At 30.5% G+C, this 16,157-nt stretch overlaps 1 long non-coding RNA gene across 1 annotated transcript; it reads left to right on the top strand.

Annotated features, from left to right (window-relative positions):
* Positions 1-1,568: 1,568 nt before the first annotated feature.
* On the top strand, positions 1,569-14,897 carry LOC145279079 (uncharacterized). The gene is made up of 2 exons (XR_013868392.1): positions 1,569-2,103; positions 11,848-14,897. It is a non-coding gene; the product is annotated as an uncharacterized LOC145279079 (long non-coding RNA).
* The last annotated feature ends 1,260 nt before the right edge of the window (positions 14,898-16,157 follow it).

Below are 16,157 nucleotides of genomic sequence, written 5' to 3'. Positions count from 1 at the left end.
GCGTTAAAAACGATTTCAATGATTTAAAAACATTATTACAATGATCCAAACATAATTCTCAATGAAAAACCAAGACACGGAATAATAAAATAATCTTAAAAAATACACATTGTTGGTGACTACCCCCTTATTTAAATATATATATATATATATATATATATATATATATATATAGATAGATAGATAGATATGCTAAGGTTGGCAGATTTGCCGTTTAGTTGTACAAATAGCCTCGAACTTTATTACCACAAAAGGGGACACGTTGAATCCGCACCGGTATATAGGGTTTAATGTAAACAAACGTATGTTTATATTTACGTGATTATTGAAAATGTAATGCTATGATTAAAATTTAATTTAAATTAATCACGTTGTTTACCAAATAAAAAAAAAATAGAATTCAAAAGAATTTTAAACTTCATCTTGCATTCTTTCTTTTTTTATTTGTTAATCAACGTATTGTTTGTATTGTTCAATATTTAAAATTTTAAATTATAAAATAAAAATTTTAAATTATAAAGTAAAACACATTTAATCATTTTAAAACTTTATCTGTCATTATTTTTTTAATTATTTGTTGACCAACGTATTATTTGTATTGTTCGTTGTTTAAAATTTAAAATTATAAAATAAATCTTTGAAATTATAAAATAAAACACATTTAATCATTGTAAAACTTTATATTTAATTATTTCTTTGTTTTTATTTGTTAACCCACGTATTATTTGTATTGATCAATGTTTTAAATATTACACAATAAAAAATTTGGTCAATGTCAAGTTTCTTTCCAACTCCCCAAAAAACTTTTAAATGACGACGTTTAAAGGTTTCGGTGGTGCTGAAAACGAATATCACATTTAAATTTGGGGCGGTAGTTTTCATGATATGAAGAAATTACGGTAAATTTATACAAACACCGTGACAGCGAATTAACCCTAACCCTAAACCCTAACCCTAACCCTAACGCTGTCACGGTGTTTGTATAATAATACCGAAATTACCTTTTCAAAAAGTGGGGGATCGCTTTCCTATATTAATTTAACGTAAAATGAGTACCCACTTCCTGTCCACCTAGTAATTTCTTCATATCATAAAACGAATTTACGTTAAAAAACGACCCTGGTGTTTAACTCTGTCTCGTGGGGAAGCATTGTAAATAGGTCAAATTACAAATGGTGTAGTCCAAATATCTCCCCGTATTTTAAATCTTTGATATCTTTATGTAGCGTAGGAAATTAAAATATAGTGTGGGGGGGGGGTATTACCTTTTTGGAGATTTTTCTTTTTGGTTCGAATTCACGGTTTTTGAAAATTTCAGACGGCAATCTGGAGATTTCTTCTTCCTGATCTAGCGGGTTTTTAAATCTCAGTTGGAAAGCACTGCTTTAGAAAACTTTCTATTTTACAAAGAGAGACTTTCAATGTTGACTGTAAACGGAGCAGCAGCGCCCAGCGGAGGTGCACATAAACAGGTCAGTCCTCTATGAGCTGCCTCTACGTATTAAAGTTAAAAGTTCGGCTATAGCAGCGGAAGGGGCGACGGGGGTGGGGGGTAACGATGACTCATTTGTGTGATTGGACTGTTTTTATTATTATTTGAGTCTTTTTATTATAACGTTTTGTTGGAAATTTGTTCATTTCAGTTCAATTTTGACAAAAAATAGTTAATAAGTAATTGAATTTATTTTATATTCAGACAAAAAATATTTTCACTATTAGTTATTTTTGTTACTAAAAACATTTCAATGACAAAAAAAGTCACTTTTCTTCTGTGTTGACATAAATTTTTTGCATGTTTCAAATACACAACAACGCAAGTTAAAAACGTCAACCGGACAAAATGAAATTTTATCGGCCCTGTGCTATTTAGTTTTGTCAACATTAAACTTTGCAATAAATTAAATAATAATTTTATCCTTAATATTCATTGAAAAGTTCGACAGTTTCGCAATGGTAAGTTTAAATTATTCTTTAATTTTCTGCGCAGTTGCTTTTCCGACGGCCATCTTAAATTTAGACTTCCACCCGTCAAACTCGCTCGTTTCGAATTAATTAACAAATTTATAATCGTTTTTTTCTTGAAAGCAATTTATCAACTGAAAGGTAAGTTATACTTGAATTGGTGTTAATGCACTTACTGATCCGTGCTATTTATTTAATCGTATTTCCAAGTTTAATTAAAGTTTTATTATATGTTTTTTTTTTATTCAATTGTAAGGTTAAAGTACAGAATAGGTACAAAACACCCCCTTACCATGTTAAGAATGGCTTTTTAAATAATAACGTTATTATTTCAGCACGGATCAATGAGTGCACTAGTACCCTTGAATTTAATTGTTTTTATGGGCCCCCTTTTGCTTCGAGGACGTGTGTGAACTATTATGATTCTCTTTGATTTTGATATAGAAATGAGACAATATCTTTATATCATCAACGCTCATCCCCATCTGGCATCAATTGAAATGGATGGCTCTCGTCTAGGAGAAGCCCCATGTTTTGACAAGCTTCTGGGCTTGACCTTTACTCCTGATCTGAAATGGAACACGTACATCATCAAGTCTGTTGCCAAGGTCGCTAGAAAGATCCTTCTACCGCTCCAGAAGATATCTCACTACTGGTGCCATTCTCTATCTATATAAAAGCCAAGTACGTCCAAGGATGGAATACTGCTGCCATAAAAAGAGCCTATCCTGCCTTGACAGAGTACAAAATAGACTTCGTGGCTTAGTGGGGATGCTATTTTCTCTTCCCTGCAACCTCTCTCCCACAGAAGAGACGTTGCAAGCCTGTCTTTGTTTTATCGTTATTTCCATGGCAGTTGCTCGTCTGAACTCCAGTCTCTGGTCCTCCCTCGCCAATCTTTTACAAAAAACACCCGTCTAGCTGAATCCACTGTCAAAAACTTTCCCCACTCTTTATCTATGCCTAAATCAAAACGTAGATTCCATGAACAAAGCTTCTTTCTTAGAACTGCACGCCTGTGGAATTCTGTTCCATCTTTCTGCTTCCCACCTGACTACAACCTGGATGTCTTCAAGTCCAACGTAAACAAATTCATGATGAACCGCTCCCTTAAGTAGACACTTTATTAAATCTCCACACTAACGTACTGTACTTACAATAACCCTTATCTCTGAGTGGCTTCCTGGCTTTGATAAGTGGTGACCACCTTGTAAAAAAAAAATCTCTAATTTGCATGTAACAAAGACCGGGAATTCGGCCTCTTGTAGTTTAGATAAAGCAAAATATAAGGAAAATATGTGGAGATATTTGGACTAGAACGATTGTAAGATTGTAATTTGATGGGATATTGAAATTAATGTAATTATTGTAACAGAATTTAAAACTTAAAATAGAACAATATTGAAATTGACGTAATAGAATTAAAGTAAAACAATGTTAGAAAACAATATTTTTTATTAAATGATATTATTATATACGGAAATTGTTTTATCAAATAATTTTTATTAAATATGGATATTTTTTATTAAATGATATTTATTAAATACAGAATATGTTTTATTACATGATTTTATTAAATACATAATTTTTTTATTAAATTATTTTTATTAAATACACAATACTTTTTATTAAATGTTTTTATTAAATACATACTGTTTTTAGTAAATGCTTTTATTAAATACATAATATTTTTTATAAAATGATTTTATTAAATACATAATATTTTTTTATTAAATAATTTTTATTAAATACGGAATTTTTTATTAAATGATTTTTATTAAATACAGTATTTTTATTAAATGATTTCATTAAATACAGACTTTTTTATTAAATGATTTTTATTAAATACAGAATTTTTTTATTCAACGGTTTTTTTATTAAATACAGAATTTTTTATTAAATGATTTTAATTAAATACAGAATTTTTTATTTAATGATTTATATTAAATACAGAAATTTTTTTATTAAATGACTTTTATTAAATACACAATATTTTTTATTAAATACGTTTATTTAATACAGAATTTTTTAATTAAATGTTTTTATGAAATACAGATTTTTTTATTAAATACAGAAATTTTTATTCAATGATTTTATTAAATACAGAATTTTTTATATTAAATACAGAATTTTTTTTTTATTAAATTGGGATCAAGTAAAGATTTGATACTCCGACAAATACTGGCAAACACTTTCAAGTGACACTGATTGTTCGACCTTGACATTGCCGTTGGTTGTTTGTAAACTCGTCACATAGCAGACATGGTCGAATGTTCGCAAGCAAGATTTTTTAAAAATATATTTACAAAACCTTTTAAGATTTAAAAAAATATATTTATTTACAAAACATGTTTTTTTAATATTAAATATTTACAAAACTTTTAAGGATTAAAAAAAAAAATTCTATTTACACAAAACTTTTTAATGTAAGTTAATAAAATGAAGTATTTATCTTTCTGAGTGCGTTTTTTTATATATATTTACAGAACTTTTTAATAATAATAATAATAATAATAATAATAATATAAATGTAAATAAATGGTATATTTTTACGACGTACCCCAGTGTATTATAAACAACCCAACCTCCCTGTGTTAAGAACGGCTTTCAGAATAAACACCCCCAACTTCAAAAGCCGTTCTTAACATGGGGAGGTTAGGGGGGTTTATTCCAAAAACCGTTCTTAACATGGGGTGGTTGGGGGTGTTTATACTACACTAGGCCAGGTTGTTAAATAATACCAAATAAATAGATAAGCCGACGTTATAACTGAGAATTTCAGATGGTGTCAATTAAAAAATACATAATTTAAAAAAAAAATGTAAATAAAATTATTATAACCAAACTTTTAATGGCAAAAACAAATATAAAATAACTGACTTGTTCGGATTTTTGCAACCAAGATTGATTTTTATGTACAGTGTGTGTGTGTTTTTTAAATTTTGTTTCGTGCGTTTTTAATACAATTCAACATTTATTTAAAGTGCTATGTATGTAGGTGGTCAGTGAAGGAGAAATCCTTCTAGACTGAGGCAATTTTTTGCATAATAAAATCACAAATATAAGCAACAAGTATAAATAATCAAGATTTAAAAAATATATTTTATTCACATATCTTTTATAACTTATTTTTTATAAAGATGAAGTGTAATACAAATCTTTTTATCATTTTTATTTTTAAAGAAAACTTGCTATTTGCTTACTATTATACAAGGGCAAATTAAATACAAGTAAGTTTAGTGACTGAAATTCTCAGTTTCTAATGTTTTGTCATTAATATAGTTCATTCTTTTTATTTTTAACATTTTTTTAATATAATTATATTAATTATTATTATTGTTGCTTTTATTAAAAAGTTCTGTAAACATATTTTTAAAAAATGCACTCAGAAAGATACCCATTCATTTAAATATATTTTGTTTAAATACGTTTGTTTTGTTACTTACACTAAAAAGTTTTGTGTAAATAGAAAAAAGTTGTTTTTGTTAATCCTTAAAAGTTTTGGAGTCAAGTGGGAAACAGGCAAACGGAAGAGAGTTCCACAGGCGTGCACTTCTAAGAAAGAAGTTTTGTTCATGGAATCTATGTTTTGATTTAAACACAAATAAAGAATGGGGAAAATTATTTACAGTGGTTTCAGCTAGACTGGTCTTTATCGTGAAAGATTAGCGAGGGGAGGACCAGAGATTGGAACTCGGACGAGCACTTGTCATGGAAATAATAATAAAACAAAGATAGGCTCGCAACATCTCTTCTGTGGGAGAGAGGTTGTAGGGCATCTTTTAATAAATGATTTTTATTAAATAATTTTAATAAATACAATAATATTTGTTAAAATTATTATAATTAAATACACAAATTTTTTATTAAATGATATATATTAAATACAGAAATTTTCTATTGAATGATTTTTTATTAAATGCAGAAATTTTTTATTAAATGATTTTTATTAAATGTAGAAATCTTTTATTAAATGATGTTTATTAAATGTAGAAATCTTTTATTAAATGATTTTTATTAAATACTGAGTTTTTCATTAAACTGATTTACTAAGTACAGAAACTTTTGTTGAATCATTTTTATTAAAAACAATTTTTTATTAAAAGATTTTATTAAATACAGAATATTTATATGTATTTATATGTACTTTATACATAAATATGAAATTATTTTTGTTAAATATAGAAACTTTTCATTAAATGATTTTCATTAAATACAGGAATGCTTTATTTGAATGATTTTTATTAAATACATAAATCTTTTATTAAATGATTTTTATTAAATAAACAATTTTTTTAAAATGGTTTTTATTAAATACAGAAATTTTGGAAATACAGGTATTTTTCTTAAATAAACATAATTTTAAAATTAAGTAAAATGTTTAACTTTCAACAGTTCATCAATTTTCTTTACTTAAATATAACCTTTTTAATTGGAAAAATATTTTTAACAATAATTATATTTTCCATAATAATTAAGTAATTAATAATCAAACAATAATTTAATTTTAAAAAATCTTTTACAATAATCAAATTACATTCTACAGGCGGTGGAGCCCAGAATATATGCTCCTGTATTTTCCTTATATTCTGGTTTATCTAAACTGCATGAGGGCCGGTAATTCTATACAATTTCCACTAATCGAATATATATATGTATATATATATAGGCAGATCTGTAGTTTAGCAGTGTAAATTATTTGACAAACAAAAATTCATGAAAACTATTATGATTAAAACGATTGTACAAAAATCTCTTTGCTAGCATCATGAAAACTTTCATTCAGTCTATAAATCATTTTCAATGCGCTATCAGTATTACTGCTTTTTGCTTCAAAGTAGGCTGTCAGAGTTTCAAGCACATTTAATGCAACCAAAGAATTTGGCACTGGTTTGTCACTTTCAGAAACTTCAGAACTTGTGCTTTCAGCATCATCATCTTCATCAAAATCTTGATCATCTGATTTTATACCACGTGTGATGTCTGTGTATCATCATCTAAGCTGATAAATTTGTCAAAATCTGTTTGCTCTATACCCGAAGTGGAGAAACTTGGTAATTTTCGTCAAGTATTTCTTCCATTTCAGCCTGTGATTCAATGACAAAACTGGCCTATTTAAAAGAATTTTGAATTGTTGACAGTTTGACCATGAAAAGTGCTCATTTTATCATGTGCATGGCCTTCAAAACAGTGATCTGCTTGACCACTTTGGACAGCAGCAGTGGCAGTGTAGCATCGATCACTGCTATTTGCATTTGAACAAGTTTCCAATGATAATACACTTTGAATTAACAAATGATGGCTTGATCCAAAGTTTGAATGAGACTGATGGTCTTTTGTAGTATGAGCGACAATTTGATGTTTGACAGATTTGTAACCAGCAGTAAGTTATGAAAAGTTCCATTGTCTTAAAACAGAATAATCTTTCGATTTTGAGCAATGATTTTTCGAATAAGCGTTTTCATAATATGAGTAAACAGCTGACTAGTCATCCAGACCTTATCATTAATGAAGTAAGAAACTGGCAGAGTTTTGCCATTTTTAAAGCAGTGGTTTTGCCAACTTATCAACAACTACAGCTTGCTTCTCACTGCCATGTGAACTGAAGCATCATGAGTCTGTCTTTTGTCCTATTTGACTGTTCGTCGCTGGCTAGTCACCATGATCCAGATGGCATGGCTTGTTAGAAAAGTCACGTTTAATCATAGTTCCAAACATCTTTTGGATCATATCAAAGTTGTGGCAAAACGTTTGTCACCCATTTGTTGATAGAACCATAATCTGCTGACATTGATTCGCCATGAATTTTTTTGAAAAACGATATTGGCTTGCTTTTATGTTCCTTTGCATGCAAGAACAGAGATCGTCTTCTTTCTTGAGAATTTTTGCTGCTGTTGAATAACCAATTCCATACTTTTTGGCCGCATTGAGTTTCTTTACTTTGACATCATCGATGAGCTCCAACTGTTTAGAAATGCTCAGAGTTTTTGTTGAGATGCTGACGCTGAAATCACTAATCGCAATGATAACAACGATCGCAAGCAACCAGTTTTCAGTGGCAAAATTAACTTCTGACTCAACAGAACAGTGGGTAAAGTGAAAGTGCTGTCCAAATAAATTCAACAAGAAACAAAGTCAACAAAAAAGCAGATGGGCTATCCTTAGACACACAAAGCAAAATGATAAAGTAGAGGGTGACTCCTACAGACACAGGTCGGACACACCGTGTCTCTAGTATGACCTTCACCTTCACCGAGGTGCACGACTTATATGACCTTCACCAAGTTGCGCGACTTAACACAAAAAAAACAACGTCTTAATCAACTGCTAACGCACGCATTACTGTAACGTCCAATGACAACAACAACAACATTCTCACTCGACCTGCCTTTTATACCACTCTCTCAATCCCTCCTCTTGCGTATATGCCCGGAGATTCCTGACAACCTTGAGACTTCCGCTTATAAAAACCCAAGTTTTGTTGTCACGCATGCCTACACAAGGCACAAACACGTGGGCGTTTGTTTTGTTGGTAAGTACTACATCTAGACTGGTCAAAATTAAGTTATTGAACTTCACTCTCTCTTTAACTCACCTCTGACTGATTTACAACATCACACTGTCTCTGAAAATGAACTTTCTTACATCAGAGAGGACGGGTACCAGAGAAAATATGTCTTATATCTGGGGTTATCTCATATCGAGTCTCTTATATCCGGGTTACACTATATAATGCAATCCTAAGCAAAAATTAAATGACATCCAAAATAAAAATCTTCAACATTGTCCTATGACTGAGCACTGTATCCTAATCGACCATGTCTCTAAAAGTATAGATGCAGCACTTACCTTAGATAACCAATTCACCTCCCTTGAAGCTTAAAAGTAGCCCAGATAATAATGCTCACGTATACGTGTTTGGTGTTTTTAATGTCCACCACAGTAATATGTTTGGTTTCTCGAAGTAGGATACTGCACTCATAGTTTCTATATGGCTCAATTCCTTACACAATCCTATTTTCGACTTGCCTCTCAGAAGGTGAAGATAAACAAGCTATACTAATAGATCTATTCCTAACTAGGGTACCTAACGATTGGGTGACACATGTTCGTAATCCTTTCAGAAATGCCGATCAGCTTGTGATTTCCCAGCACCAATTAAGGAGCCATCGCTCAAAAAACAATGTACAATAAAATGGCTGATTGAGAAGATAAAAAACACACCTGAGATTCACATGAAGAAATATATTTTCTCTTTCTGCCAAACAATTTTCCAGTGATAAAACTGAATGGTGCAAAGCAAACACGGAATATAGCAAATCTCATTCTCTCCTGATTCATTTAACATTGTTCAACTATCCTTGCACACTTGATGATCTCATGTTTGCGATATCATTAAAAACCTTAGACACTGCCAAGTGTGTGCACCTGACCTCATCCCAGCTGTATTAATTAATACTCAGCTAAGCTAGCCCAAGTCCTCAAACTCTACAAGAAATGCTTTGCTGAATGTTGCTTCCCTGATAACTAGAAAACTTTCTATGTGGTACATGTGTACAAGAATTTGTTGACAGAATTGACCAGCTCAATTATTGCCATATCAGTCTCTTCCTTCCCGTGAATTAAATCTTTGTGTCATAAGAAGTGTTTTTATGATATTGAAAATTTTAAAAATGAAAAAATTGAGATTTTGGGCCACTAAAAGTATAACTTCTAAAAATGGAATAATTTCTACTAACAAATAATTGAAAGAAATATGGATGGACAGTACTGCAAAAAATAGACGGGAATTGCATCACACTCCCTATCCATTATCATTTAAATAATATTTTCAGAGAATCAATAAAATTGACATAGTAGGTAGTTCATACTGAAATACAAAAAAGATTTTAATAATTTTTTACAAAGGTTTTTATATTATAAGGAAAAATATAGTTAAACAGACGTCATCAATAACTTCAGAGTATTACTGAATTTAAAACTAATCCCAAGTTTAGTATGGATATTTTAGAGAAACGTAAAATCTTAATTGTGCACATTAAAATATATTATTAGATAAGCATGTCCGCTTTTATTACAAAAATATGGGTACTTAATGTACTTTTTATAATCTTCAGAAATATTGAAATTAAGGTATACTTTTTCATTTTTTATAAATTATTACAAAACATTTTTTCTATGCAAATAAAAAATAACAAAAAATATTGCATTTCTTGCCTTCTGTCCAGTTCTGCATATCAATAGCTCGTTAGTTTTCTAATTGACTGAAGATCGACTTTTTATAAATCTGTAAATTTCTGGATAATCATGCAATTTTTATTAAATGATTTTGAAATGAATACTTGAACAGACTATCCAAAAACTCATAGAATATTTCTTACATAGAAGACATGAGTAACCTTGAACTGAAGGTAGGAAGGAAAGCCATAAACCCTTAGAGGTGTTAATCAGCAAATACAGGCAACTGCTTATTTGAAACTCCTAATTAAGCTACTGAACTTGGGAATTGGACAGAATTTTGACCGGAATCTTTTATTTACGTCACTGAAGTAGTATGCTCTCATTCCATCAGCCATCACTGGATAGAGTTCTTGAGTAATTTACAATTGTATTTTTTGGTCGTCTGCATTGATTGACCCTTCAACCTTCAAAAGAATATCACTTTTACAATTGATTTCTCCAAATACTCTAACCACTGTGTCTCAGCTCCTTGTGCACAGTATTAGTAGAATGATACATAAAATAGCTATAGTAATAATGATTAGTAATAGTGGTATGTACAACTAGAACAAAAAGGTTTAACCCTAACCCAAATTCTTACTAGGACTGTTTGCAAGGACTTGTGGCACAGTGGTTAAAGTACTTGGAAAAATCAATTGTAAACATGATATCCTCCTGATTGTTGAAGGTTCAATTCTCAGTGTGGGTGATTGAAAACTGCTTAGAACCTCTATCCAGTCATGGCTGAGAAAACTAGAGCATGCACCCCACGTGAAGTAAAGATAGGGTTCTGTTTGAAATTCTGTCCAAATTTCCGAGTTTAACAAGATATAGCTGAAGAAGGTTGGAGGTTACATCAACCTAAATGTGACAGTGAGAATCAAGATAAGTAATCTAACGAATCCAAATAATGGGACATACTTTAATGAATTGTGCTCTGATGAACTCATAGCATTAGGACTCCTTCAATGTATATAATCATAAAATGTATATATTACTTACCGGACAAACATCGAAATTCCGCCATCACTGTTGAGATCATTAGATGCAAGAAAATCTTCTATTCTAATAGTTTTTCACTCAAAGTGCTAGATTTTTGGAATTGCCTCACTATTTCTAGCTTTCATGCCTGGTACTAAAATGCAGAAATTTAAATATAATATGAAGACATAAACTTAACTACCTCCATAGTTTCCTTTAAACTTGATACAATTCATAGCCCTTACATCCAGGATGCAGTACGCGTTTTGCAACAGTTTTTGAAGATCATCAATAAATGATTAGCACTTTTAAAATATTAGGAAGAAGTTATTTCTTTTGTAAACCAAATAAGATTTGTAAATTATATTTAAAACATTACATTTTGGATGCTACTTTTAAAGTTTTGTGAAAATTTATCTATATTTAGTTCCATATTATCTATACAAAATGAATCCATTCATTTTCTTGATGGATAAGCATTGCAAAAATATTCTTGTACTTTTAAAGACTTAATAATATCGGAGATAACTTTTAATTTTTGCCTTTAATTGACTATACTGAAGCCTATTTTTATTTAAAAAAAACTGTGCTTATACCTTAATCTCAAAAAATATTTTGTTCGCAAAACATGCATATATTTAATATCTTTTCATGAAATTATTTTTTATTGTTTTTATTTTGCAGAATATGCAGCAATCAATAGAAGAAAACAAATCTAAATGGGTAAAACTCTGAAATGAAAGAAATCATTTTAAAGCCTACAATATTTTCCTTAATCAAAAAGGATTTTTTATGATGTATAAGAAAACCAATACCTATTAACTTTAAGTGTATTTCTCTTATTCCTAGACTTAATCAGCGGAAACCAAACTAGAGAAGATTTGAAACAGCATAACACTTATGGGTGCATATGACAGTGAAACCCCATGTTGAGTATGGAAACACATACTGGAGAGAAACCATATTCTTGTGAAGTATGTGGAATTTCTTTTAAACACAAGCATCACATGTTGCAACATTTGCGAACACATACTGAATATAAACCATTTTCTTGTGAAGTATGTGGCTCTTCTTTTGCATACAAATATCTAATGTTACAACATATGCGAAGACATACCGGAGAGAAACCATATACTTGTGAAGTCTGTGGTGTTTCTTTTGTAATCAAAACTGATTTAGTAAGACATGTGCGAACACATACTGGAGAGAAACCATATTCATGTAAACTATGCAAATCTTCTTTTGCAACAAATCAAAGCATGCAGAAACATATGCAAACACATACTGAAGAGAAAGCATATTCTTGTAATATATGTAACTCTCCTTTTATAACAAAACAAAGCATGTTGCGACATATGGAAACACATACTGGAGAGAAACCAAATTCTTGTGAAGTATGTGGAATTTCTTTTAAACATAAACATCATATGTTACAACATTTGCGAACACATACTGAATATAAACCATTTTCTTGTGAAGTATGTGGCTCTTCTTTTGCATACAAATATATAATGTTACAACATATGCGAAGACATACTGGAGAGAAACCATATACTTGTGAAGTATGTGGCTTTTCTTTTGTAATCCAAACTGATTTGGTAAGGCATGTGCGAACACATACTGGAGAGAAACCATATTCATGTAAACTATGCAAATCTTCTTTTGCGACAAATCAAGGCATGCTGAAACATATGAAAACACATACTGGAGAGAAACCATATTCTTGTAATATATGTAACTCTTCTTTTATAACAAAACAAAGCATGTTGCGACATAGGCGAAGACATACTGGAGAGAAACCATATTCTTGTGAAGTATGTGGCTTTTCTTGGGTAACCCAAGATGATTTGGCAACCCATGTGCGAACACACACTGGAGAGAAACCATATTCTTGTGAAATATGTGGCTTTTGTTCTGCAAGAAAATCTAATTTATCTCAACATATGCGAGAACATACTGGAGAGAAACCATATTCTTGTGATGTATGTGGCGCATCTTTTGCACGAAAACAAAATATGTTTCAACATTTACGAACACATACTGGAGAGAAACCATATTCTTGTGAAGTATGTGGCTTTTCTTATACACAGAAACGAAATATGTTGCTACATATGAAAACACATACTTGAGAAAAACTTTATTATTGTGAAATATGTGGCTCTTATACAAATACATCTAATTTGATGACATATATGCAAACATATACAAAGCCACCTGACATCCAGTTGTAATGTCCTGTTGGGGGGCGGCTATTATAGAATGCGACACAATGGAGTGTGTAAATATCTCCACTGGAAAATCTTTAAGAACTTGAATATCCGTGTAGTAGATGGAACCGCTTTACCGGGAGGATGAGTTATTCAGCGACTACAACCTATTTTGTTATATATGTATATATATATTTTGTAAAAATGGGCATTACCACTTATCAAGGCCCAGAGGCCACTCGAGCATAAGAGTTGAAAAGTGCACAGTAGTCAAATTCGGGAAATTTGTTTTATACCTATTTTTTGTTACTTAGGCATTTCCACTTATCAAGGCCCAGAGGCCACTCGAGGATAAGAGTTGAAAAGTGCACAGTAGTCAATTGGACAATAAGGCCCAGAGGCCACCTGAGGATAAGGGTTGAAAAGTGCAGTAGTCAATTGGACAATATAGTAATCGTTAGTAATGGAAATTCGGGAAATTTGTTATATATATATATGTATATTTTGTTACATAGCCTTGGGAAGATATAACAAAAAGAGCAATTGGAAATCCACTATGACTACGAGGTTCCTACAACTACATACCTAGAAAACGAGGCATAATGATATGGGACAAGGTGGAGAAATTAACAACCCTAGTTGAAGTAAGCGTCCCTAATGGTGCTGGCTTTACAGAGGGAGAAAATAAATCTCTTGCATGCGAACACATCATACACAAAATAATTTCTTGTAACATATTTTGCTTCTTATTTACATAAATATATTTTTTATAAGATGTTACATAGAAAGCTTTATTCTCATAATGTATTTGGCTAATAAGAAAATCAGCAGCAAATGTTGCAACACATTCAAACGCATGCATGATCAAAACTTTATTAAGTCGCATCCGCTGCTGCATATGCAAACACATATCGGTGGAGAACAACATTCTTTTGGCTTTTTCTTTCTTTTACATAGATATATTATGTATAAAATACTGCATAGACAATATATAAATATGAACTATGTAACTATTTTTAGACAAATGAATTTGCATCACATGAAAATCAATGTAATTTTGTTATGCATCTTTTATAAAAAATAAGGAAACTATAGAAAAGATTTCAGTTAATTAAATTCATTTAACGATGATCTATTTACAATTTAAAATAATTGAGAAATGTGTGGATTATTTTTACATACAAATGAATGGGCATCACATGAAACCAATTTATTTTTGTGCCACGTATTTTCTAAAAATCCAATATTTTGCAAAATCTAGAGAGATTATGGAAAATATTCTAGTTATATTTATTTACACAATGTTAGAGCTCAGATGAAAAACGAATATAAGGAAACCATGTAAAATATTTTACTTTATTTGATGTATTTATATGGTCATATGAAAATATACTCCATAGGAATTAAAATGTTGTGAAGTGTGTTTCACTTTTGCAAAATTCGTACTAGAGAAGCACCATAAATTTATCAGATATTTTTTACTTATCTCTTACAAGTTGCTTAATACACATGCGAACACAAAGAAAATTCTAATAATTATGAAAAAGAATATTAAAAAAATGTATATGGCATAACAATATAATACAAGAAAGGCTAAATTTGTGACTTAAATGTTTTGAATCCTAAAAATATCTCTCAGAGTGGAATTCTTGGAACATTTTTATGAAACAAATTGCTGATGAATGTTGGAAAAACTATAGGATAAATAAACATGAGCTGGTATATGAGACCATCTATAAAATTCCAGTGCTATTTTTTATTCATATTTACTTTTTGTCAAATATACTTTGAAATGTTGACAATTATTTGTTAACCAATTTACATTATATTTGATGGAAATAATTTTTTATTTCTGTTGTCTTTAATGAATTAAATATTCTGAGATATAATCGATTTGAAAAGACTGTTATGTAAGACCCGTTCCTCCTATTACAATTGAGATAATTCAAACAATTGGTATATTGAATCTAGTCAATAAGAGTTTGTAACTCCATTTGCATAGTATTGATATTAAAAAAGAAGTATTTGTAAAAGAAGAAAATCAAGTCGATGTTAGTTTAACAAACGAAATGTATTAACATCACAAGTACAAAGGTAGGAATACGGGTATAACTGACTAGCGCTCAGCTAGGCAATGGAGTACTGTCGCTCCTTCTCACCGATGTAGACATTACTGGCACTATATATATAATGAGAACTGGTGTAATTTCCCTTATGCATAGAAAGGCCGGTGTAATAATACAGGGTGACCAAAAAACAGAAAGTATATCTAGAACATATGCTGTAGAACGGAGGAAAAAGGCCGCCGACCCTAGTGTTTTGATGTGATATTTTGAATATAAACTAGTTATGACGAAAGTTTCATTCCATTCGGACAAACCACTAAGAAACGAGGCCTAATTAGAGTTGGGGCCCGTTTGTTTTGGGTCACCCTGTATTGCTATTCATTTACTTTATATGAAAGTAAATAGCTTGATAGTTGTCAATTGCAACATGCATTATTTTGACGGACTATCGCATGCAGATTATTATGATTTTATGACATCAGAAATTAAAAGTAATATTTATTAATACTCAGTTCAATACTGCTATGTTGAATGTGACAATAAATATAGGAACATGACCACTTTCTGATCATTAGGTACCTCCAAAGTGAACTATAAAATTAATGCCCTTGTAAGTAACATGGTGTAATTTTAATATAGGATATCATCATCACAATGATATAATATTACCGCAAAAAACAAAATAAACTGTTAATGATTCATTTTTGGATTATCAACGCCT

The sequence above is a fragment of the Euprymna scolopes genome, chromosome 1 (genome assembly GCF_053919585.1).
Source record: "Euprymna scolopes isolate OS-2025 chromosome 1, ASM5391958v1, whole genome shotgun sequence".
Taxonomy (NCBI): Eukaryota; Metazoa; Mollusca; class Cephalopoda; order Sepiida; family Sepiolidae; genus Euprymna; species Euprymna scolopes.
The sequence above is the reverse complement of the archived record's forward strand: the minus strand, read 5'-3'. Positions and strand labels throughout refer to the sequence as shown.